The 26,007-nt window shown below is 38.0% G+C and overlaps 1 long non-coding RNA gene across 1 annotated transcript in view; it reads right to left on the bottom strand.

Moving 5' to 3' along the window:
• LOC107000468 (uncharacterized) overlaps positions 1-25,675 on the bottom strand; it is a 33,477-nt gene extending 7,802 nt beyond the window's left edge. Inside the window, exons 1-5 of the long non-coding RNA XR_003720063.2 lie at positions 25,277-25,675; positions 21,725-21,837; positions 16,796-16,912; positions 16,369-16,436; positions 14,245-14,391 (exon numbers count right to left, since the gene is read on the bottom strand). This is a non-coding gene — a long non-coding RNA (uncharacterized LOC107000468). The remainder of the gene's footprint in view (positions 1-14,244; positions 14,392-16,368; positions 16,437-16,795; positions 16,913-21,724; positions 21,838-25,276) is intronic.
• Positions 25,676-26,007: the final 332 nt, after the last annotated feature.

Below are 26,007 nucleotides of genomic sequence, written 5' to 3'. Positions count from 1 at the left end.
TTTTATTGTGCCTCCCTAAGCATATGAATTTTACATCTATAAAATGGGCTGATACATCTCCTTGACAGGATTGTTGTAAATACTATATCAGGTAATATGAAAGAAAGCCCTATAAAACTCTTTGGGAAACAGAAGGGGCTCACAAAATACTTACTGTTGTTCACACTGCTCCTCTTTCCTCTCCTTCCTCACTGAGGTGCCCATGAATTGAACTGCACATCAAGTTTAAGAATGTGACACTGAGATGAAAAGTAGCAATCAACATTTGTAACCCTCAAAACACATGTGGATCAGTGTATGTGTGATTCACTTTTCTTCACTCTTGATATAAATGTGGGTACTTCTCAGGTCATCAAAGACATTTGTCAAGATTCAGTATTCCAAAGTCTGGTTAAGTTAAAGCTGTACCTACTTCCATAAAAATGCATGTTGATGGTCAGAAAAAAATGTTTACTAATGTGTCAATTCATGCCTCTACCTCAGATTCCTCAACGAGGGACACCAACAATACTACCTACTTCATAAGGATGTTTTGGTATTGACTAGGCACTTACTAGAGTTCACAACTTGTAAAAGGTGCAAGTAAGCAATCTCAATTATTGTACAGCAGACAGACCAGACTCAGCAGACTGTCACAGGTGGAACAGGTCAGCTGGAACTTTCAGACTCACAATGAGTGAACAAGAAAAAAGCATTGAGTGTAACAAAACTTGCAAGTAAAAAAGTTACTCTCAACTCTAGAAAAAAACAGGTCAGGAGGAGACATTTTTAGAAATACAAATAACAGTGAGTTTATCTGCCACTTAATTTCCATGGGGACCTATATGTCTTTTACCATACCTTTAACTATGAAGCATACTATTATACAAATCCAGCCTTTCAAATGCTAACCCAGAATCTGTGACTTATTAAGCTCATTCATGCCTGAAGGCTTTCCATTCACAGTCTTGTTGTTTCCACAGAAATGTCAGGAATATATCCTTCAAAGTGTATTTCCAGTTTCTGCTAATAATTTTATGGCATCTGGACTATATCCTCTGAAAGAATATAAAACACCTTTAGCTTAATATCAGCCATCACGCAAATGTTCTCCTCATGTCCCAATGACCCACTGTTTTACCTTTTCCCATCAGAAAATAGACAGCTATTGTAGTAATAAATGTGTGGGTTCCTAACAGGAAGCTGAGAACAAGGACATGAGGTGTTGTGTAATAACAGTAGGTAGACAAGGCACCTTAAGGATGTATCATTGAAGCAAATTATTTTAGGAATATTTAAAATTAAGATGTATTGCATCATGCCATCTTTATGCATCTTGTTTCCATCACCAAACTTTACTATGGTGATGAAGCTAAGCAGGAAGATGTTGGAAGCACTCTCATCCAATATTTGCATCATAATCCAAAATAGTAGATCATTTATATGAAGAAGTAGCTATAACAAGAAAAGTATTTTCTCTTTGATTTGATGACCACTTATATCAAATTGTTAAAACAGCTTTTTCTACTTATGTATAATTAAGACAAAGTTTAAAATAAGACAGCTGGTCTAAGTTGAAAAGTTTTTAAGCTTAATGAGTGTATTTGTAGAATATGCATATTGGAACAATCCTTGGTGGGAAGGAGGCCTGCTCAAAAAGTAAAGAACAATGCAATTTTGGAATCTGTCCCCTCACTGCTCTGAACCAAGGATAGGAAACAGCAAAACCAAGGACACATGGAGCGTAGGACACACAGAGCATTTTTCGTAGTTCTGGGACTACACAAGTAGCCTTCCTTTATTGTGAGTGAGCTATCTGATTTGAGAACCAGCAGGTATTTGCTTTCTATTTGCCTTTTTAGCATTTAAATGACTTGAATGTCAGCCTCCCACTGATTTTATCTTATTGTTATTAATCTGACTTGTAGAAGAAAATATCTTTTGGGAAAATCCATCTGATATAGACCCACTTTACCAATAACAACAACAACAAAATGCTCTACTTAGGGTTAGGCATTTTATAAAGTTTTCAATACTTGTGAAAATAACATTTTAGAATTAAGAGACAATATAAAGGGGACCTGTATTAGTCTGTTTTCACACTGCTGATAAAGACATACCAGACACTGGGAAGAAAAAAAGGTTTTAATGGACTTACAGTTCCATGTGGCTGGGGAGGCCTCACAGTCATGGCAGAAGGCACATCTTATGTGGATGGCAGCAGGCAGAAAGAAAGAAAGCTTGTCCAGGGAAACTCTCATTTTTAAATCCATCAGATCTCATGAGACTTATTCACTATCATGAAAACAGCGCGGGAAAGACCCATCCCCATTATTCAATTACCTTTCACAGGGTTCCTCCTACAACACATGGGAATTGTGGGAGTTACAATTCAAGATGAGATTTGAGTGGGGACACAGACAAACCATATCAGGATGTAAATGATGAGTTAATGGGTGCAGCACACCAACATGGCACACGTAGACGTATGCAACAAACCTGCACGTTGTGCACATGTACCCTAGAAGTTAAAGTATAATAAAAAAAAAAAAAATCTGAGCTGAATGTTTGACAAAATGGCACACATGCCACATCTCTGTAAATGAGGCTTTATCCATACATCAAAAAGGCTCGTCATAGGTGCTAGAAATTAGGCCAGAGAATGTGGCTACAAGAAAATATCAGTGGATTTGTGACACTAAGCTCCTTATTGAAGGATAAAAGACGTTAAAATAAAATCGGGAAAATGCATATCCTGCTGCTCTTAAGTCAGTGGTAATATTTATATATGACAAACCACCACAGTTAAACTCAGCAGTAATCATGAAATCTAATAGGTCTCTAAAATTAAAATATTAAGTTATCTTTTTGGATGTTTTAATAGGAACTAACATTTCTGATTTTAAGCTGAACACAAATGAATGTTTAGACTATTTATTACAGTTTCACCACTGAGACAGAGCTGGGATCCCCCTCTTAGGGTCATGTGCACCTCCCCACCAAGTATGGAAATAAAGATAAATCTTGAGTTCCTTCAAGGGAAATTTCAGGCACCTAGCTAGCCTCCAGAAGTAAATAAAAGACTTGATAAGCCAGAACGTAATAGTAGCTTAAAATAATAGCCAATGAACTTGGAATCATGAGACATTTTGTTCCCTATGGAAACTAAAGATAACAACGTAAGTGTCTGAGTTGTTTCTCCAAAGCCTAGATCCCTACCAAATGCATCCATTGGCATATAGACGTCAAATAAGGGGAAACTAAGGTCTGAACTTTGACCATCATTCTTTGTTTTAAATGAGATGCCTGGAGAAAGTCATGTGACCACCTTGGCAAAATTATAATAGTGAGAGACATATAATATAGTTGAGCCCATCTTGCTTCTAACCTCACAAGCTGTTCTTGCCCAGTCCTGCACATAGGCCAGGCTAGCTATGGGAGGAGTTTAGTTTATAGTTTCACTTTAAAACAAGGATGATCATAGTCCCTTCCCAAAACTAACTCCTCCTTGTTGGGACCCAAAACCATCTTTATAAACCTAATGAGAGGCTACGAGGTTAGAATTATGGGAGGGCCCTGAATTCTGCTAAGACCTAGGCATAGTTAAATATAACTGGTTATTGTTTTCTAGTTTGCCTTTTGTAATTGCTTTCTACTCAGGAGTCACTAGCCAGTGGTCATAAGATTTATAACTTTCCCGTTTGCCCCTCTAGATAACATTGTTATTGTAAAACCTAAGATGTGTTTGAGATATTTTTCAAACTTTGCATTCTTGTGGACTAACTGATGCCACTTAGACTGGTGACAAATCCCTCCCCCTAGGACTGACAGCACACTAGGACAATTTTGGCACCCCTGTGATTTCTTCCCTGATCCAACCAATCAGTAGTACCCATTCCCTACTCCCCTGCCCTCCAAGCAATCCTTAAAAACCCTAGTTTCTAAATTCTTGGGGAGGCAAATTTAAAAAATACTTCCTGTCGTCCTTGCTTGGTCATCCTGAGATTATTAGACTCTTTCTCTGATATAACACCTACTGTTTTCAGTGCATTGGCTTTTTTCAGTACTTGGAATCTAGAAGTGACCAAGAAGACTTAATTCCTGAGCCGGGCACAGTGGCTCAAGCCTGTAATCCCAGCACTTTGGGAGGCTGAGACGGGCGGATCACAAGGTCAGGAGATCGAGACCATCCTGGCTAACACGGTGAAACCCCGTCTCTACTAAAAAATACAAAAAACTAGCCGGGCGAGGTGGCGGGCGCCTGTGGTCCCAGCTACTCCGGAGGCTGAGGCAGGAGAATGGCGTAAACCCGGGAGGCGGAGCTTGCAGTGAGCTGAGATCCGGCCACTGCACTCCAGCCTGGGCGACAGAGCCAGACTCAGTCTCAAAAAAAAAAAAAAAAAAAAAAGATTTTAAAATATAATCCAACTTAGATACCATCTTCTACTTAATTCTCATTTTGGAGAAGGAAAACTGGTTTTCAAAGAGCTTAATGATTATCTTTTTTTAAAAAAATATTTATTATTTATTATTAAGTGCTTTTATTTGGGTGCCACTAACAAATAATTATCTCAATTTAAAAAGATAACAGAAATCACATCCAGCCAAAACCATTTTTTTTTCTGAGCAGTAAGCAAGAAGATATGTCACATGGTCAAAGATATGAGTGAAACCAGAACCTATTTTTTTTTTTCTGAGCAGCAAGCAAGAAGAACCCAGTGGTGACAATAGTCACGCCCATGAGCCATAGCTAACATTCTTTTCTGTTACGCTACAATTTTTTTAATGAAGTTTATCTTCCTTAACCAATTGTAAATCAGAAAATCTTTGAATCTGCCTATGACCTTTAAGCTCCTACTTCAAGATATTCTACCCTGTTAAGCCAAAACCAATACATAACCTTCATTAGTTGATTTACAATTTTGTGTATAACTTCTGCTTTCCTAAAATTTACCCTTGTCTTTAAAAACCTTCGCTTGTATGCCGTCAGGGAGGTCAAATATTAAGCATTAGAAACCTGATCCTCCTTACTTGGATCCCTGCAAATAAACACCCTTCTTTCTTCACTACAAATCTTTGTGTGATTATCTGGTCTTACTCCATAGGGCGAATGGATCCTAGTTTGGTTTCATAACACGAACTTGGTTATAGATATCAAATTTCTTTAGATTTCTGTATTTTTCTAAAGTACTGGCACAGAGAAAATAATTTTATCAACTTACAAATTTATCGATATTTATATGGATTAAACCATGCTCATGTTTTCATCATTGCTATAAGAGTTTGGGAGAGGAAAGGTTAAGTAGCTACAGAACAAATCAAAGCCTGAAGAAGACATTTCCAATGTAACTTGTTCTAGCTACACTTGAAATGGAAGTTGAGAAAAATCAACTGTGAACAAACAAGTTAGTCCATTGGGGAGTCATTAAGATTTTTCTCCTTCCATGAGTCAAATGTTCTAGGGAGCCATTATCATTTTTTCTCTCATCTCATCAAACTACACAAAGAGAAACACAAGGTAATTCCCTTACAGACTCCTCAGAGAAAGCCCAGTGGCTCCACCTTAAATGTCATTACTGTAAACCTCCTGAGACATTGTCAGTCAGTCTTCCAGGGAGAGAATTAATCTCTGCTGGAGATCTGTGCTGGACTTTATTCTAGATTGTTTACCCTGGTTTTATTGTTTGGAAAAGTCAGTAAATCTCAGGTCTTATCATAGGACTCAGATTCGCAAATTTCTCTATCATTTTGGCTACACAACTGCGAGTCGAAGGGAGGCATCACTTCATCTTTGGGGTTATTCTCTTTTCTGTTGCTTCAGGGATTTCTTATGCATGTACCATCAGTCAAAGAGTGCCATTGTTTTAAAATTATCAGGAACAACGAAACATAGAGTTGGAAAGAATCAATCACTTCAGTTCAGCTTATTTAAATAATTATTGTGTACAATCTACATGCCAGAAAAATATTCCAGGTGCTTGAAATCTAGAATTGACCAAGAGGACTTCATTCCTCATGGATTTTAAAATGTATTCAAACTTAGACACTATATTTGACATCATTCTCATTTTGCAGAAGGCAAACTGACATTCAAAGAGCTTAATGACTATCGTTTTTAAAAAATTATTTACTATTAAGTGCTTTTATTTGGGTGCCACTAAAAAATAATTATCTCAATTAGGAAAGATAACAGATATCAAATCAAGCCAGATATTTATTATATATGTCATATGGTAAAATGTGAGTGAAACCAGAACCTATTTCCATCTCCACCACTAGCTGTGACATTTATCTTTTATAGCTTCACTTTTCCTTCTAGAAAACTGATATAATAAAGCTTGATCTCTCTGTACTTTTCACAATGTTGTCAAATGAATTACATCATGATTGATAAAAAAAAAATTAGGCTTTAGATTAAGGATAATTTGAATAATTTTGATGGATAAATGTTAGCCACCATTTTACCAAATTTATCAAGCACAGGATTGAATGATTTTCAGTAAAAAGATTTAGTACACAGGATACAGTTTGTAACTTCCCATGCTCTCCAAAGTGTAAACAAGCAATTATTTAAATGTCATTGAAAGATTTCCTGGGTAAAATAAATAAAGTGCTCTGCAACTATTCAGTATTTTTATGCTTCATGGGAATGACATGTTGTAATTAATTATTGCAGTGTACTTTCTAAAAATAGGTTTTGGGGATTTGTTTAAGGAAAACATGGTAAGGGAAAAAAGAGGAAGATAGTACAATTTATAGTAACTTTTAGAGGAGACTTGATTGTCTTAATGTCTGATGATAATCTAGTAGCTATGCACAGAGGTAGGTCTCTTTGATGCCTTGACATACAGTCCATGTGGATTTAGACCTAACAGTAACTAAGACCTAATGATGCCCAATGCCTCAGCCAACCGCCTACCACTAGCATTTCCTTAAATGTGGGAGAAAGATAGTTATGCATGCACAATTTCTTTGTAAGTTTATTGTTCTGTCAAAGGTTGATTTTTACCAAGACTGAGGTCATTAATTCAGCTTTGGGACTTGACTGTATCCTTTTTTTTTTTTTTTTTAACTTGAAATTGCTGGTAACAGAAAAGGAAGCAGGTATTTACCTTTTATTTTAGGCCAGATCAATTCTATTCTCTGCCAATTGTCTTCCTCATCTCCCATAGAGTATTAAGGGACTCTCTTTTTACTATTACTGGTAATAGATATTTGCTGGTAATAGCATAATAATCCAAACATTCTTTATTGTAATAAACTTGCGAGCAGTTAAAGACAATTGAGTACTCTTTTTATAGATGTGAAAACTAAAAGTCAGAGAGATTTCCTGACATCTTCAAGGTTGCTTCATCAGTTTGCAGTTGGACTGATTTAGAACACATGACTGTCTACTTATCTTAATGCTCATTCCACTCAACCAATGGTTCTCAATGTGTGATACACAGATCAGTAACATTAGCATCACCTGGAAGCTTGCTGTGTCCCAACCTATGTGATATGGTTAGGCTTTGTGTCCCCACCCAAATCTCATCTTTAATTGTAATCCATATAATCCCCACATGTCAAGGGAAAGACCAGGTGGAGCTAATTGAATCATGAGGGTGGTTTCCCCTATGCTGTTCTTGTAATAGTGAGTTCCCACAAGGTCTGATGGTTAGAGAAAGAGCTCTTCCCCCATCATTCTGCACTTCTCCTTCCTGCCGCCTTGTGAAGAAGGTGGCTTGATTCCCCTTCGCCTTCTACCATGACTAAGTTTCCTGAGGCCTTCCCAGCCATGCTGAACTGTCAGTCAATTAAACCTCTTTCCTTTGTAAATTATCCGGTTTCAGGCAGTTCTTTTTTTGACAGAGTCTTGCTATGTTGCCCACGCTGGAGTGCAGTGGTGTGATCTCGCCTCACTGCAACCTCTGCCTCTTGGGTTCAAGCAATTCTCCCGCTTCAGCTTCCCAAGTAGCTGGGATTACAGATGCGTGCCACCACACCCAGCTAAATTTTTGTATTTTTAGTACAAATACAGCATTTACAAATACAACATGTACAAGTACAACACGGCAAGACAGGGTTTTGCCATGTTGGCCAGGCTGGTCTTGGACTCCTGATCTCAGGCGATCCACCTGCCTGAGCCTCCAAAATGATGGGATTACAGTTGTGAGCCACCACGCCTGGCCAGGCAGTTCTTTACAGCAGTGTGAAAACAGACTAATACACTAGGTCAGACAGAGTAAGAGCTTGGCAAAGATGTCCACATCTTAATTCCCTGAACCTGTGAATACTTTGCCTGGCAAAGGGACTTTGTGGGTATGTTAAGAATCTTGAGATGGAAAGATTATCCTGGGTTATTTGGATAGACTCGGTGTAATTGCAAGAGTCCTAATAAGAGAAAAGCAGAAGGATCACAGTGGGAAAAGAGACATGTTGATAGAAGTAGAGCTCAGAGTGATGCAGGAAAGGCAGGTGACTTCTGAAAGGCAGAAAAGGCAAGGAAACAGATTCTGCTCTGCGGTCTCCAGAAGGAATGTGGCCCAGTTGACCTACCTTGGATGTCTTACCTCTGTAACAGTAACATAATACATTGCGTTGTTTTAAGACATTAAAGTTGTGGCAATTTCTTATAGCTTAGTAGAAAACCTAAGAGACATGAAAATTGTCTAGTATTTTAGCAAGCCCTCTAGGTAATTTTGGTGGATGGCAAAATGGGAGAATCTGCTCTAAATTATTCAGTAGAAATGTTAATAGGTCAACAAAGTTGTGTTATGAAGAGTTTGCTAATGAAATAAATACATGGGAAAAAAAAAAAACTTAAAGAGAACTCTGCAGAGGCCCAAGGGCATCAAGAAGAGATTAGATGCCCACCTAGGCAAGCAAATAGAGAAAGAACCCCACGGAGGCAGGAGGTAAAGAAAATTCTCCATGACAATGCAGTGATGAGATGCAGGCAAAATGGGACAACTGAGGACTTCTGTCTCCCCTAGCTGTGTGACTCTGCAGACTTAACTGTGGGTCTTTATTTCATCATCTAAAAAAAAAAAAAAAAAAAGAAAGAGACCAAATTTATAACTTAAAGTCTCCAATAGTTAAATAGATTGTTTTTTAAATTTTTAATTGGGAGTCCACGGAAAGTGATCTGAAAACAAAAAACAAATCTTTATTTTTCACTCAACTCTAATTGAAATATAACGTGACCTTCAATTAGCAGTAAAGGCAGAAACTGTTTTGTAGTTACCAATAGAAATCACAGGTAGGTTCTTATTACATTATAATTATTGAAGATGTCTCTTAATTTCCTTTGTACTAATCACTGTTTTAAAATTATTGTAGTACATTGCTGATCAATAAATGTATTTCACCACATAAAAAGAATTAAAAACAAAAATTATGTGATCATTTTAATAGGTGCAGAGAAAGTTTCCAATAAATCCCAACATCCCTTCATGATAAAACCCTTCAATAAACTAGGGATCAAAGGAACATATCACAAAATAATAAAAGCCATCTACGACAGACTCACAGCCAACATCTTACTGAACATGAAAAAGTTGGAAGCATTATCCTAAGAAAAACAAGACAAGGATGTCCACTCTCACCACTCCTATTCAACACAGTACTGGAAGTCCGGCTGGGTGTGGTGGCTCACGCCTATAATCCCAGCACTCTGGTAGGCCGAGGCAGGCAGACTGTTTGAGTCCAGGAGCTCAAGACCAGCTTGAGAAATAAGGTGAAACCCCACTATGTTTTACGTATTTCTCTACAAACAATACATAAAAATTAGCTGGTCATAGTGGCACACACTTGTGGTTCCAGCTACTTGGGATGGGGGGATCAGTTGAGGCAGGAGGATCACTTGACCCCAGGAAGAAGAGGTTGCAGTGAGCCAAGATCTTCAGCCTGAGTAACAGAACCAGACCCTGTCTTAAAAAAAAAGAAAAAAAAGAAAGAAAGAAAACAAAGTTCTAGCCAAAGCAGCCAGGCAAAAGAAAGAAAAGGCATATAAATAGGAAAACAGGAAGTCAAATTATCTTTCTTCTCTGATGATATAATTCTATAGATAGAAAATGCTAAAGACTCTGCCACAAGGATCCCAGACCTGATAAATGACTTCGGTAAAGTTTCAAGACACCAAAACAGCTTATAAAAATCAGTAGCGTTTTAGACATGAAGACTTTGCCCATGCCTATGTCCTGAATGGTACTACCTAGGTTTTCCTCTAGGATTTTTATGGTATTAGGTCTAACATTTAAGTCTCTAATCCATCTTGAATTAATTTTCGTATAAGGAGTAAGGAAAGGATCCAGTTTCAGCTTTCTACTTATGGCTAGCCAATTTTCCCAGCACCATTTATTAAATAGGGAATCCTTTCCCCATTTCTTGTTTCTCTCAGGTTTGTCAAAGATCAGATGGCTGTAGATGTGTGGTATTATTTCTGAGGACTCGGTTCTGTTCCATTGGTCTATATCTCTGTTTTGGTACCAGTACCATGCTGTTTTGGTTACTGTAGCCTTGTAGTATAGTTTGAAGTCAGGTAGCATGATGCCTCCAGCTTTGTTCTTTTGACTTAGGATTCTCTTGGAGATGTGGGCTCTTTTTTGGTTCCATATGAACTTTAAAGCAGTTTTTTCCAATTCTGTGAAGAAACTCATTGGTAGCTTGATGGGGATGGCATTGAATCTATAAATAACCTTGGGCAGTATGGCCATTTTCACAATATTGATTCTTCCTATCCATGAGCATGGTATGTTCTTCCATTTGTTTGTGTCCTCTTTTATTTCACTGAGCAGTGGTTTGTAGTTCTCCTTGAAGAGGTCATTTACATCCCTTGTAAGTTGGATTCCTAGGTATTTGATTCTCTTTGAAGCGATTGTGAATGGAAGTTCATTCATGATTTGGCTCTCTGTTTGTCTGTTACTGGTGTATAAGAATGCTTGTGATTTTTGCACATTAATTTTGTATCCTGAGACTTTGCTGAAGTTGCTTATCAGCTTAAGGAGATTTTGGGCTGCAGCACACCAACATGGCACAAGTATACATATGTAACAAACCTGCACGTTATGCACATGTACCCTAGAACTTAAAGTATATAAAAAAAAGAATATAATTGAATTGCTTGTAATACAAATAATAAATGCTTAAGGGGAAGAATAAAAATAAATAAATAAAAATCAGTAGCATTTCTATGCATCAATAACACTTAAGCTGAGGGCAATAAAAATGCAATCCCATTTAGAATAGCCACACACAAAAAAATAAAACACATAGGAGTATATCTAACCAAGGAAGTGAAAGATCTCTGCAAGAAGAACTACAAAACACTTCTGAAACAAATCATAGACAACAGAAACAAATGGTAATACATTCCACGCTTATGGATTGGAAGAATCAATATTGTTAAAATGTTCACACTGCCCAAGGCAATCTACAGATTCAACACTGTTCTTATCAAATTACCAATGTCATTTTTGACAGAATTAGAAAAAAAGATATTCTAAAATATGTAGGGAACCAAAAAGAGCACAGATGGCTAAAGCAATCCTAAGCAAAAAGAACAAAGCTGAAGGCAGGCACCACATTACTTGACTTCAAACTATACTATAAAGCTACAGTAACCAAAACAGCATGGTACTGGTTAAAAAAAACACAACAGACATAGATTAACAAACAGAATAGAGAACCTAGAAATAAAGCCAGACACCTACAACCTACTGATCTTCAACAAAGTTCACAAAAATAAGCAGTGGAGAGAGGACTGCCTATTCAATAGTTGGTGCTAGAAAACCTGGCTAACTATACACAGAAGAATGAAACTGGACCCCTGCTTATCACTGTATACAAAACTTAAGAGGGATCAAATATTTAAATGTAAAACCTCAAACTATCAAAATCCTAGAAGAAAGCCTAGGAAATACCTTCTGGACAGCAACCTAGGTGAAGAATTTGTAAATAAGTCCCTGAAAGCAATTGCAACAAAAACAAAAAATTGACAAATGGGACCTAATTAAACTAAAGAGCTTCTAAATGGCAAAAGAAACTATCAACAGAGTAAACACACAACATACAGAATGGGAGAAAATATTTGCAAACTATGCATCTGACAAAACATTAATATTCAGAACTTAAAAGAAACATAAACAAATCCACAAGGAAAAAAATTAAAAAGTGGTCAAAGGTCATAAACACACACTTCTCAAAAGAAGACATAAAACAGCCAAGAAACATGTTAAAAAATGTTCCGCATAACTAATCATCAGAGAAACATAAGTCAAAACCACAAGGAGATACCATCTCACACTAGTCGGAATGGATTATAAAATGTCAAAAAGTAATATGTTGGGAAGACTATGGTGAAAAGGGAACATTTATACACTGTTCATGGGAATACAAATTGGTCCAGTCACTGCAGAAAGTAGTATGAAAATTTCTCAAAGAACTAAAAATAGGATTACCATTCAGTCCCATCAACCCCATTACTGGATATATACCCAAAGGAAAATAAATTATTCCACCAAAAAGATAGAATAAGTCTAGGTATCCAACAACCCACTGGACTGGATAAAGAAAATGTGGTATACATATACCATGGAATACTATACAGCCACAAAAAATAACAAAATCATTTCCTTCGTAGCAACATGCATGCAGCTAGAGGCCATTATCCTAAGTGAATTAAGACAGAACAGAAAACCAAATATCACATGTTCTTACTTATAAGTAGTGGCTAAATCTCGGGTAACATAAGCATAAAGCTGTGAACAGTAGACACTGGGAACTGGAAGAGAGGGAAGGAAGAGTGGTGATAAAGGGATGAAAAGCTTCCTATTGGGTACTATGTTCACTATCTGGGTGACATGATCAATAGAAGCCCAATCTTAGCATGACACAGTAGACTCTTGTAACAAACTGTAAGAAACCTGCATATGTACTCCCTCAATCTAAAATTAAGATTAAACAATAAAATAAAATAAAATAGTGATAGTAGATGCATCACTAGATCCTTATTATACAATGCACTGATATAATAACACATGTATTTCTTTATTACAAATTTATCTTTTTACATTTAGATAACTATCTGTGTAAAAGCTTGGTTTTTTTAAAGCTATCTATGTATGCATATATATGTGTATGTGTATTGATATTTTAAAAATCCTACTCTGAGAAACATTTCATAGACTCCGTACAGGCTGCCCATGGGATTCATTATAAGAAAACTAAGGAATAACCTCTGATATCATGTGTACCTCAAAATATGATGTAAAAGAAACAAGAAAGATATCCTTATAATGCATTTACAAATAAAGAAACAGAAAAAGGAAGGCAAAACCTTGTTTAAAGTCACTTAAATAAAACTAGATAAGCCAAGGGCTTGGATTCTTTTCCATGTTCTCTCATATGTCCACCTGAGCATCTCCGACACTTCCAGAAGCCAAACTGGTATGAGTTCTGCCTAGTTACAAATCTCTGAAATCTCATCTTTGCTTCTGAATTACACTAAATTATACAGATCAAAAAACTCAGGCCTGGCACAGTGGCTCACACCTGTAAGCCCAGAACTTTGGAAGGCAGAGACGGGCAGATCACTTGAGTCCAGGAGGTCAAGACCAGTCTGGACAACATGCAGAAACCCCATCTCTACAAAAATACCGAAATTAGCTGGGTGAATGCCTGTACTTTCAACTACTCAGGAAGCTGAGGTGGGAGAATCACTTGAGCCCAGGAGGAGGAGGTTGCAGTGAGCCGAGATCACGCCCTGCACTCTGGCCTGGGTGACAGAGCCAGACACTGTCTCAAAAACAAATAAACAAACAAACAAACAAACAAACTTGAGGAAGATGCTCTAAATGCTTTGAGAAGAAGGCTATGCCAAGTTTCTAATCTCCCTTAGTTGTACTGGCTTCAAAGTCAGTCAGTGGTTTAGAGATACTTCCCACAGAATGAGCTCAACTCTCAGCTAGGGACCAGAAAAATAACAAACTCTGATATAGGCAATACAACAGTTGAAAAGATGACTTTGAAATCGGATACAATCCACTGAGCAGCTTTCCACAGCGTGTTTTGCTCCTACCATACTGTATTGCTTGAAGGAACTTTGAAGTCCACGTTCAAATCTGCAACTGTTTGAGTGTGATGCAATAAGATATCCTAGGAAATTATGGTGGATAGAGGAATTAGCCTCCTGGATACCCAATAATAGATGAATCATGCACTCTTGGGAATTCATAATTAGTTCAGATGATCCTCCAAAATGTTATCTGTTCATCCAGAGCTTACCTAAATCATCTGAATTTCATCACCATCCAAATTTCAGCTGACACGCGTGTGAGGATTTCCTTTCCCATGTGATTTCTCTTTCCACTCTCAGCCAGAAATAGTCCACCCACTTTCTCAAGGTCAGACAGCCGACAGGTCTCAAGAGGGCTGGAAAGCAAAAACAAGCAAAAAAGTAAATAGCAATACATTCAATGTAAAATCCAGTTGTAGATAATTAACTTCTCAAGTGAATACTGCAGACCTTTATATATTGTGGTGTGAAAATATCTGTAAAGGATGCCATAATCGTGGCCATTTTAATGTACTTGTAGTGGAAAATAATAACACTTCATTTATTCTTGCTGCATTATCCAAAATCTAGGTTATACCATGAAATAGCAAAATAGAAGAGTTGGGAAGTTTAGAAAAAATAGCCACAGAGATGAGTAAGACCTGGTGATTTAAATCTACAAGGAAACATTCAAAGAAACAGGACTATTCATCACGGAGAAGAAAAAACTGAGGGCAGCCGAGAAGCATACTACCTAAGACTAAATAAAATAAAACCAAAAGGAAAAAAATATCTTAGACAAGATTAGAGAGCGACTGTGGTTCACTTATCCTGAGATCAAAACCAAAGGACAACATTATAAAGTGCTCTGAGATATTGTCTGATCTTCAACTTGTTCACTTTCAGGGTGATTATTATGGGAAAGCATATAATCTCCTCTCTGAAAATCTCTATTGAAATATTATTTTCTGTCTGACATCATTTAAATATGCCTTATCTTGATTTAAGAAAATGGGCAAGATTTTCCAAGTTCCCTTATTATTAATGAATTCCTATATTCTGTATGTTATCCTATGATAAGAACAATTGCAATCACCAAGGAACCTTGCCTATATAAATTGCCATGTTTAAAGAGGTATCCTTTTAAGAAATAATGATATAAAATGGAGATCCCAGCTAGTGAAGGGTAAAAAAGTCTGCACTGAGAAAGAAGCATAGTGTGCCCCCCAATCGTTTCTCAGGCTCACCTTCTAATTTGCTGAAGTTGTTGCATAACATTTGGTTTTAATATAGAATGTGATGATTCACACAGACAGAGTTATCTGTCTTATGATACCCAGTGAAATTAAGTGAGAAACATTAAAATAACATTGGGTATGAAAGTAATATTAACTGCTCAATTTTCCCAGAAAAGTCCATGAGCTTCTTCACATTTCATAGCCTACTTGCTTTTCTGTGGGGTCATGTCACTAGTTTTGCCAATAACCTGTGAACAGAAGTGCCATGTCTCTTTTCCAGGTCAAAATATACAAAATATACACCTCATCCTGTATTATTTCTTCACATATTTCTTCCATGAGGCTGTGATCCACATAGGAACTATGTGCTAAGAAGGCAGCAGTGGAAGGCAGATACTGATTGAGTTGTTGCAGTCTTGGTGTGAGTAATAAATAGAATTTGAAGAGTTAAACATCGCCCACCTATGCTGACTCATAGTTGCAATAATTCTTGAGTAATAGTTGAGATAAAAGCATTTCCACTCTACTCTCAATTTTCCCAATAGCCACTCCTGTAAAGAAACAGCATCACTAATTTTTGACTAAGGGTGAGCAGATGCTTTTTTACCCACTGACTGATGAAAATTTGAAACTAGCCATCAGTCATAGCCCTACATACTGATTATGATTAACACAGAGATTTCTTTAAAACTATGAACATCACATGATCTATTTAAACAATGATAAAAAGTGAGCTCATATGAAAACACCCCCCCACATATATATAAATAGAATCTTACATTTACCTAATATTAAGGAAATATTGATGTTATTGGTGTATTTTTAGCATTTTTTCCATTTCCATATTGTATGAACCCATTTAAGGCAAAGAATCATTTTGTATACATTCACACACAAACATTAGTTAGGCATTTTATTATTTTATATTACAGACATTTCTATAAAGCATACTATAGAATTAAGAAAATGGGTATTTTGCTATAGCAGAAAAATTATTTAAGCACTTTTAGGCTCAGGTTTTGGAGTAAATAATATCCACAGAATTGTGAAGCACTAAGATTCTGGTTGAAGAAAAGTAACAAACATAGGATTTTATAGAGTAAACAATGTACTTACCACCACCATCGTCGTTTTTTTCTCTTTAATTCTCATGATTCTTTGAGATAAGGATTTTTATCCCCACTCTACAACAAAAAAATCTTGTTTAACAAGAAAAGAAATGGAATTAGGGTTTCAATCTAGATCTAGATCTCTTATTTACACCATACATCAACCATGCACTAAGAATGTTTCCTTACTGTGTCACCAGGGTCCTGGCAGAAACTCAAATAGGGAAAAGCAAATGGGATTTAATAAATGAACAATTCAAAGATATAAAAATGTGGACAAGGGAAATCATAGGGAAGATGAAACACCTGACAGGTTGAAATAGCAGGGAAGCCTTGAGAACCTTAGACATGAAGGCACACACTTGAGGCCCTTGATAAGGAAATGACCACCATCAACCTGTGCTCTCTCTCCCCAACAATTGAGGGTTTCTTACCTGTGGCTTCCATTGCTCAAATACAACTGAGATACAGGGCAAAGGAGCCTGGTTTATGCTGCCCACTTAGGTCAGCCTCCTGTGGCACAGAGTAGGGCTTACAAGGTGGGGGTGAATCTGGAAGGACAAAGAGAGATTACCCAGCCTACATATCAATCACTTTCATATATAGATAAACTACTTGGACACATCCATATTGGAAAGAAATGCATCTTCATGAAAGGCAAGCTGAAAATATAATTAAGAATGAAATTGAGTCAGGTATGAACCATTTCCTAGGCAAAGGTTTTTTCACATATTAGTCAGAGAACACAGCTGGTTGTGAAAGAGAAGAGCCTTCTGAATTTGAGCAGGTGTATGATTCTGGTGAAAATAAGGATATGAGTCAAGAAAAACAGATGAAAGAAAGAAAACTGTTGAATGAGGAGGGGTAAGGAATTGAGGAAGAGTTTGGTTGTATGACTTGGGAAAGGCAGACGGAAGGCTGGCATGATCATGAGGGAATGACAGCTGGAGTTAAGACCTTGTTGATAACAAATACACATATATGTTTTATTTTAGTTACTATACATAGTCTTGTGGAAAAATAAGTCTGTATTTATTCACCATAATGGGACATGTGGGCTTTTAAAATAATGAGTTCTGAGTGAATTAACTTGATAAAGATAAGATGAGGGCAAGTAAAAATTCTACAATGCCTGCATTCTCTTTTTTCTCCCATCTCTCTTTAATACAGCCCAATTATATTTCCATGAGGATATCATAAGACGAGAGATTTTATTTAAGAAGGGGGAGTGGGGAGGGGGGAGAGAGAGAGAGAGAGAGAGATCCTTTAGCAAAAATCCAGGGATTATAAAGATGAATTAAACCTTTGACTCAGTTTCATAGTATCTGAAACCCAGACAGAGTTTTCATCTATTCTTCTGAGGACAGTTCCAGAGATTAGCCATGAGGCATTATCTGTATAATAAGACAACTTTTGCTCACAATGAAGTTCTGCCCTTCATCTTCCCATCACCTCTGTCGGAGCACTGAAGAACTTCGTTCCAGCCCATTTATTTTAGTCTCATTAATCTACCCTTAAAATCATTTCACCCTCCATCTCCTCTTCTCTTATTAAGTAGGATATATAAGCATCTGGACCTCACTGGGTTATTGGGTAATCATACTCATGTGATTTTTTTCCCCTCATGCATATTAATAAATTTTGTAAATGGTTTTCTCCTATTAATCCACCTTTTATCAGCTCATTTTCAGTGAACCATCAGTAAGCAGTGAGGACACTTTCCCTCTACCTCTATAGATCGGTAGGAGGTGTTGAAAACAAATCCCATTTCTCATTTTCATTGATGGTTCACTGTATGAGTGAGTAGTATCTGCATAGAAGAGTTCATGACCCAGGAGTAAGATTCAATCTTTAGAAACCCTTGCTTATCTCAAAGAATGTTTGAAAAGAATTGCACTAGTCAATTCCTCTAAACACTAGGTGGCTTAACACTAAATTGTCATCTCATTTTTAGCTTTTCCAGATATGTTGGCAGATTTGGCAACAGCAGGTTTGCATTCCTAACATAGCAACTCCATGGAGGGTGCAAGTAATGCATGCACATGTTCTCATCTAGAACTAACTACTAACAAGCTATATATCTTAGTATAACTTTAATCCTTCTATACTAACAGTCTTACTCTGCTCAAATTCAGTTCTATTTTCTGCCAGATCTCTCCTGACATTTGATGTTGTCAACAATAATTCACACTACTGTGATATATGATGTATTATAATTATGGGCTTATATTATGGACAAAATCATACTCTCAGGGAACCCACAAATGGTTCCAGTACAGAATTTTTTAAGGTTCCATTAAGACCAAAGTAAATTATTGCAGTGCTGGCCAACAGTCTAGATGACCTACTTAGGAAAAGGCATAGTTGCCCAAACTGTTGTTGTTTTTTTACAATTTTTATTTTTTACTAACACTTGGTTCTTCCAATATACCACTGAAATCATCTGAGCATGGAGTTCTATTTAAAATTAATAAATGATCCAAAGGCAGATGAATTTATGTGAGAAGCAGACCAGTTTTACCATGTAAACAGTATTACCAAATATTGTTTTCTGTTCCCAAATAAATGTTGCCGAATTAAGCATCAAAGTGACAATAGACATTTGGCTGTTATTTGCTTTCCAGAATCATCTAGCTCCATCTGTTCATTGTATCTGGGTGTTCCTGTCATCTGAACATTCGGGCCAGTCCTGAAGTTGCACAACTCAAGTTGAGGAAGCAAAAGAACCACTACTTAAATTGGTCCATGCAGATTTCTCCTGACCATTATGGTTACTTGTTAGGATTCTCCATGGCCTGGGGTCTTTTTGCTTTGACTTTACTGTGGGCCAGAGTTATATGGCTGCCCCATGAAATAAATTTAGTTTCTGTATCAATAGCCACATTAGAGACTACCAAGAGTTCTTAAACATTTGTGGTGCTATGGACCCATGCCGTCAGGTAAAGCCCATGGATCTCACTCAAAATCATGTTTCTAAATGCATAAAATAAAGTACCTGGGATTACAAACAAGTAATTACACTGAAATATAGTCATCAAGATATTAAAACATGATATACTCAAAAGTATTTTATATGTTATATGCTGATTTATTGCTAAATTAAATATAAATATTTTAAAGTATTATAATAATTGTCATAATTTCAAAGTCTGAATGTACTTAATGATATTCTGAGATATTTACCACAACCATTCTATGAGATGACAAAATCAGGGGTCCTTTTAATGTGTGGTTTGCTGCCTATATTAACAATTGAAAGAAATGCTAAATTTCATTTACAGTATGGTAAAAATAAAGATTTTTTTTTCCATTCATGTGCATAAAATGTTTGAATTTTATTCACAGACACTTTGGAGGTTTATGAATCTTAGGTCAGGAAGGATCTATTCAAATCTAGATTACTGCTATAAAAATCAAACACTTGGGCGGGCGCAGTGGCTCACGCTTGTAATCCCAGAACTTTAGGAGGCCGAGGCGGGTGGATCACGAGGTCAGGAGATCGAGACCATCCTGGCTAACATGGTGAAACCCCGTCTCTACTAAAAATACAAAAAATTAGCCAGGTGTAGTGGCAGGCACCTGTAGTCCCAGCTACTAGGGAGGCTGAGGCAGGAGAATGGCATGAACCCAGAAGGCGGAGCTTGCAGTGAGCAGAGATCGCGCCACTGCACTCCAGCCTGGGTGACAGAGCAAGACTCCATCTCAAAAAGAAAAGAAAAATCAAACACTTCTGCTGAACCAAGTCACTTTAGTGGAAAGAGAAGACTGATGTGGAGTGAGTTTGGAAACACCTCAATCTATTGAGCCATTCTGAGACTAAAACATATATTAATAAAGATTTTTAATAATAATATCAAGCATCCCCTCTTCTATTAGGTGAAGACAAAAAACTACTACTTAAATACTACTTAAACTTATTGTTTCCAAGTTAGCTGATTGATCTACCACCCACTGAACTTGCTGGTTAGTGACCTGTTCTCATGTAAAGGGTTAGAAGCCAGCTTTCTAAATACGGCTCACTAGTAGGTTTAAGGAGTGAACATAGAACTAAACACAACACATAGTTCCATCAGTCTAGCAAGCAGGCTTCATGTATTGTAATCCTAGCACTTTGGGAGGCCTAGGCAGGCGAAATCCTGAGCTCAGGAGTTTGAAACCACCCTGGGCAACATGGTAAAAGCCCGTCTACTAAAATAACAAAATGTTAGCCGGGCACGCTCACACGTGCCTGGAATCTCAGCTACTGGGTAGGCTGAGGCAGGAGAATCGCTTGAGCCTGGGAGGTGGAGGTTGCAGTGAGCCACGATTGTGCCACTGCACTCCAGCTTGGATGACAGAGTGGGACTCCATCTCAAAAAAAAAAAAAAAAAAAAAAAAGACAACCTTCAGCCAGCTTTTCCTTTGTAAAAACATTTTGTGGTAATGTTGACATGTATTAGTTCTCTTTGCCTGATTTGAGAGAAAAGCAATTTCAAACAGAAATTTTAGTTAGTCATTCTTTCCAGCCTTGTTTCCCCTCCACAAAGTGGCAATGTCTTGAACTTCTCATTTCTGAGTTCCTGCCAGACTCTAATCATGACAGACTGGAGGTTAAGAGGAAGAGTCAGGGACTGGCCTTGCAGGAGACCAGTACTTCATATTTTGTAGCATACGAATTCATTGTGCACTCCTAAGAGCCAGTGAAAGAGTTAAAAACTCACCCTCTATGGAAAAGCAAAAAACCTAAATAGATATTTTTTAATAAGCTCCTCTCGGACCAAACATTTTTAGAACAGTTACTCACCATATCACAGCACTCAATAAATGTTTATTATTATTTTCCTCAATAATAACAACAATGTGTTAAAATGCTTTCCAACCAATCTGAAAGCTAAGCTGAGGAGGAAGGGGACGCTTGTCATTGCCTCCTCTCCTTTCAAGCCACCACAAATATTATGCTCTTGCTATTTTGTTTAACTTGGGCCAAATACACTTCATAGAGTAACGGGCAGGGAGAGTTGGGTGCATTAAGAATAAACTTCAAAAACCCTCTGGCTTTGGGGCTTTCTTGTGTTATTCCACCTCAAACCCAGAGGATATGAAAGATGGGAAGATTAGTGAGGGTTTTGCCCTGGCTGTTCTTTTACTGAATGGCTTCACAAATGCCAATTGAAATAATTATCAAGCCATTAGGATGATTTGCATTAAAAATGGTAACTTTAGCAAGCAGTCCCTGTGTGTGTAGAAGGGCAGTTGGGGGGTAGCATGTAATATTATAAAAGGCCTATTGAAGCCATACCAGCTTCCTGGCTTCCCGAGGATTACCACACAGTAGTTCACAAAAAGGTTATTCTTCCAGCTCTATTTATACTCACAGTACTTACAGTGCACGCTCCCAGCACACCCATTCCTGGTATTGATTTGTGCCTATGCCCAAATTATCATCTGGCACGGACAAGGCAGCAGCTTCTGGAGATGGTGATGCAATGCTTGGATCCTGGTAGAACAAAGAAACGGCCTCTGCTTATCAAAACTTCCCCTTGCTGCTAAGATAAAAATACCAGAAGCCCTGGTACCATTTCCTATTTAATTTTTTTTTTTTCTTTTTCACCCAACTGTCTCATTAAAGCCAGTGGTTTATCCTCCATCCCCCTTTGAGTGTCTACTTAAAAGAACAAGGCAAGATATTATGGGGATCAAATTTTCATTTAATTTACCACTTTTCTTAGTGAGGGAGGCAGTTACCTTATACATGGTATTATAAATATTTGTAAATGATGGTTTGTCAACATCTCACACTCTACTGGGTGACGGGGCTGGTGCAGTGAATGAGAGTGTAGTGTCTGACAACTGCTAACATCATAGATGGCAGTTCTTAAAAGGTGCAGGGGGAGGAACACAGGCAAGATGAGGGACCATGTGGCCCAGGAAGCTATTACACGGGCCATGCTTTAAGTATTTGCTGAAGGTGACCAAACATGTGTTGTGGAACAGTTCGACCAAATAGGCACCACTGAATTCTCAAACTTGAGTATGCCCCCGAATTGCCCAAGGAAAGTCTTAATTATTGGGGTGGATAGCCTCCACCCCAGAGAATCTGATTCAGCATATCTGTTGTAGACCCAGGAAGCTGTATTTTCAATAAACACCAAGGTGAGTTCAATGCAGTTGGAAGAATAAAGACTGCTCTTAAGGGTAAGCCGGGTACCATAAGTTTTTGAACATTTCGTGAGAAACCTATTAAAAGACAAAATTACAACAATTTAGTCTAAAATATAACTTGCTTTTATTTGCAATTCTAGAATTTGTCAATATCACATTCTACAAAATAGAACGAGTGTTCCAATGAGCTCAGTAGAGAAGGTTGACCTTATAGACAGAAAAGGGCTGAAGAAAGTAGAAACAGAGAATGAAAAGCAGATTGGTGGTTTCAAAGTTACTTTCCTTATAGGATTAAAACAGAGGAAACCTTCATATTATGCTGACCGAGGTTGACAGGAATCTCCCGGTTTTTTTTACAACTGGCTCATTTCAAAGTTAAGTTTGATTACATGGCATTAGCACAAACGACTTCATTCTGGTTGGGTCTGGTCTGCTGGAGCCCAGTGCAGGAGGCTGGTCCAAAACAATGGCCTCCTATAAACTTTAATAATCCTAAACAAAAATGACAAATTGTAGGTGTACAGCTTAAGAGATCCTCAAAAGAGCAGATATTTCTGCTATTCAGCAACTGCCTTAAAAAGAAAGTAGAGGATGTTTTGAGGACTTTAAAAGCCTAACTTAACGCTCATTTCAAGTAATTGATGCCACCAAGAGAAGCCTAACTTCTAATGCCATAGACACTTTTAAACTGTTTCTGAACTTTACAGAAATAAAACTCTAAAGGATGTACTTTTAATATTTTCTTTTACTCAGTATTCTATTTGTCAGGCTCACCCATAATATTGGCTATAGGTATATTCATCACTTCCTTTCTTAAAAAATGTATCTTCTTAGCATTCACTTTGAGATAGTTGGGTCATTCAATTATTATTTTTAGCTTTTTGAAATTGTTATCTTTTCCTCTAGTAATGAGTCAGCTAGCTGATTCCAGGTGTCCACCTTGAGACATGCCAAAATTAATTTTTAGCCATATGTTGTTTGTTTAATTAAATCTATGGAAACAAACAAAAATCGTAGCAGGACGAGCTGCAGACAAAACTCCTCAGACACCGAGAACCATTTTCCAAGCATGGCCCCAGGATCAAATCCCTGACACACTTGCACGGGCACATGTGCCAGTTTTGTCGTATCTCTAACTATGTCTTCAACTACTTGCTCTTGATCATCTATTTGTAGACAGCAATTAGTAAGGTTAAATTTCCCACAGACCCTTCCTTCAGCTGCTAGCAAGTAGTTGAGAGCCAATCTATTTTGATAGATACCATTTCTCATCTGAGTCTCTTGCTGGCCCCGAATAGTCAAGGCTCTGCCGGTTTTATTAGTGATTATTTCTAAGACAGCTTGTAACCGCATGATTCGGTTGATCATGTAAATGGGGGTCCGGTATCCCCACAAGCCGTCTTGTGCCCAAATAGCAGGCCCATAATATTGTATGATTCTCTCAGGGGGCCATTCATCATCTTTCCAATTTTCTATAGCTATACTTCCCTTTTCACGGGAAGCAAAGACAAGGAAACCCAGGAGTTTGCCTGTTTTTATGGGCAGTAAGAAGAAAGATGGTTTAATAGTGCCAGTAACACAACTACCTGCCCACTGGTCAGGTAATCTGGCATAAGCTCTATGCCCACATATCCAATATAATCCAGTGGGGGTCCCGGTGGGACTCTGGGTGAGTCTACACGGTTTGCAACTTTGGGAATTCGCTAAATGGATTCCTCTCTGTTTGATTTGAACTCCACCAAGTGACTGTTTTTGTGGTACCATTATACAGTTTCTGTCCCAGACAACTAAGTCGTCCTACAGGGTGAGTGAATTCTTTTCCTTCTCTAGCTATGCAATATTGTCCAATAATTGGGGCTTTTAGGACCCAGAAATTATCAGGGTGGTTCTTCTGAGCTGGAAATTCATCTGGAACTGGGTCTGTAGGCACTCTTTCTTGGACTTCCCATGGCCATTGATCTCCCATTACAGTTCCTCCACATACATAACATGAAGCGACATTGAGAGACTGGGCTACATGCTCGGCTAATTGCAAAAACAAATTTCTTGTTTTTCCTGGAATTTCTAGTACTGGTACATTTAGTTCATCATAGAAAGTTCGAAACACTGGCTCAGGAGAGCGTTTGTAAACTTCTCCTCAAACCAAGATATTTACTCGAGGATCCAGTCTGTCCCCATCGATTCCTAAGGCCACACGCTCCCCTTTTTTCCAGCAAGGATCAAGGGGATTGGTTATTACTAGCTCTAAGGGGTTACACTGTCCCTTAGTGCAAGAAGGGCCATTTTTTCCTTTCTGAAGGTGGACTGGATCCTTTTCATTTTTTATCCAAGTGGCCCAAATGACACAAGACCAGTATCCACATTCATTTCCACACAGTTCTAATTCATGACAAATGTACTTATTTTCCATCATATAGCCTTTTTCCCAACTAAAAGAGCCACATCCCCTTCCTAACTTACTGCTATTAATGACGGCACAGGCATCAAATTTCAAGATTATGCGTTTGGGCACCCCTTTTTCTTCTGTTCTGGCTAATACTTTACTTGTATCATTTATGAGTCCTCACCAGTCTTCAGTCCTTAATCTTATTTCAAAAACTGTGGACATGGGAGGCTCAGAGGGGTCATAACACACATCTGGTCGGTCTTTCCTGGGCTACATTGTGTCATTATATAATGTACTGAGTGTCATTATATAAACATGTTCCTTTTAAAGTTCCTAGGCATTCATAGTAACTATAGAACAGAAAGATTGTTTTCACTTGTTGCCCTACCTGGGTGACCTGATGTATACACTGAGAGCAGTCTTCCATGCAGGGAAAATCAGTGGAAGTTTTTACTACATGAGTCCAAATTATAAGGAAAATGAGTCTCCTGATGATTCTCATGCTTCGGCCATGTGAGAACAGTCAGCTTCCGGGTGTGACTGCAGCAGGGCTTGTCATCCTCCTCAGAGTCACTTTGCAGGGGTTTTCCGAGCTTGGTTTTGCCTCCCAGGTTTCGTCGGCTGCAGGTTTCACATGGCTGTGGTGGATCCAGGCTGTGGTGGATCCAGGCTGGGATTCCTTCTACCTTTACGGCCGGGGGGGTGGTCAGGATGACGGTCTGAGGTCCTTTCCACCGTGGCCGCAATGGGGCTACATTCCAGTTCTTGATCCACACGTGATCACCTGGAGAGAAAGGGTGAACTGGGGAGAATAAGTTGATGGGACACCTCTCATTTAGCCAAGTTGAGATTGTTTGTGTAATTTTTCCTAAAGCCTGTAGCTGTCGCTGTAATTCAATTTCACCTAACTCTTGGGGAGTGCCTGGAAGCTCCCGTAGTATAGGAGGCGGCCTATGATACCGTATTTCATAAGGGGAGTATCCTGTTTTCTTAGAAGGAGTGCATCTAATTTTAAACAATACCATAGGAAGGGCCTGTATCCACTTTACTTCTGTTTCCTGACATACTTTCCCTAACTACTTCCCAATTCATTCGCTCCACCTTTCCAGAACTCTGAGG

The sequence above is a fragment of the Macaca mulatta genome, chromosome 10 (genome assembly GCF_049350105.2).
Source record: "Macaca mulatta isolate MMU2019108-1 chromosome 10, T2T-MMU8v2.0, whole genome shotgun sequence".
Taxonomy (NCBI): Eukaryota; Metazoa; Chordata; class Mammalia; order Primates; family Cercopithecidae; genus Macaca; species Macaca mulatta.
This window is presented reverse-complemented; position numbering and strand designations above follow the sequence as displayed.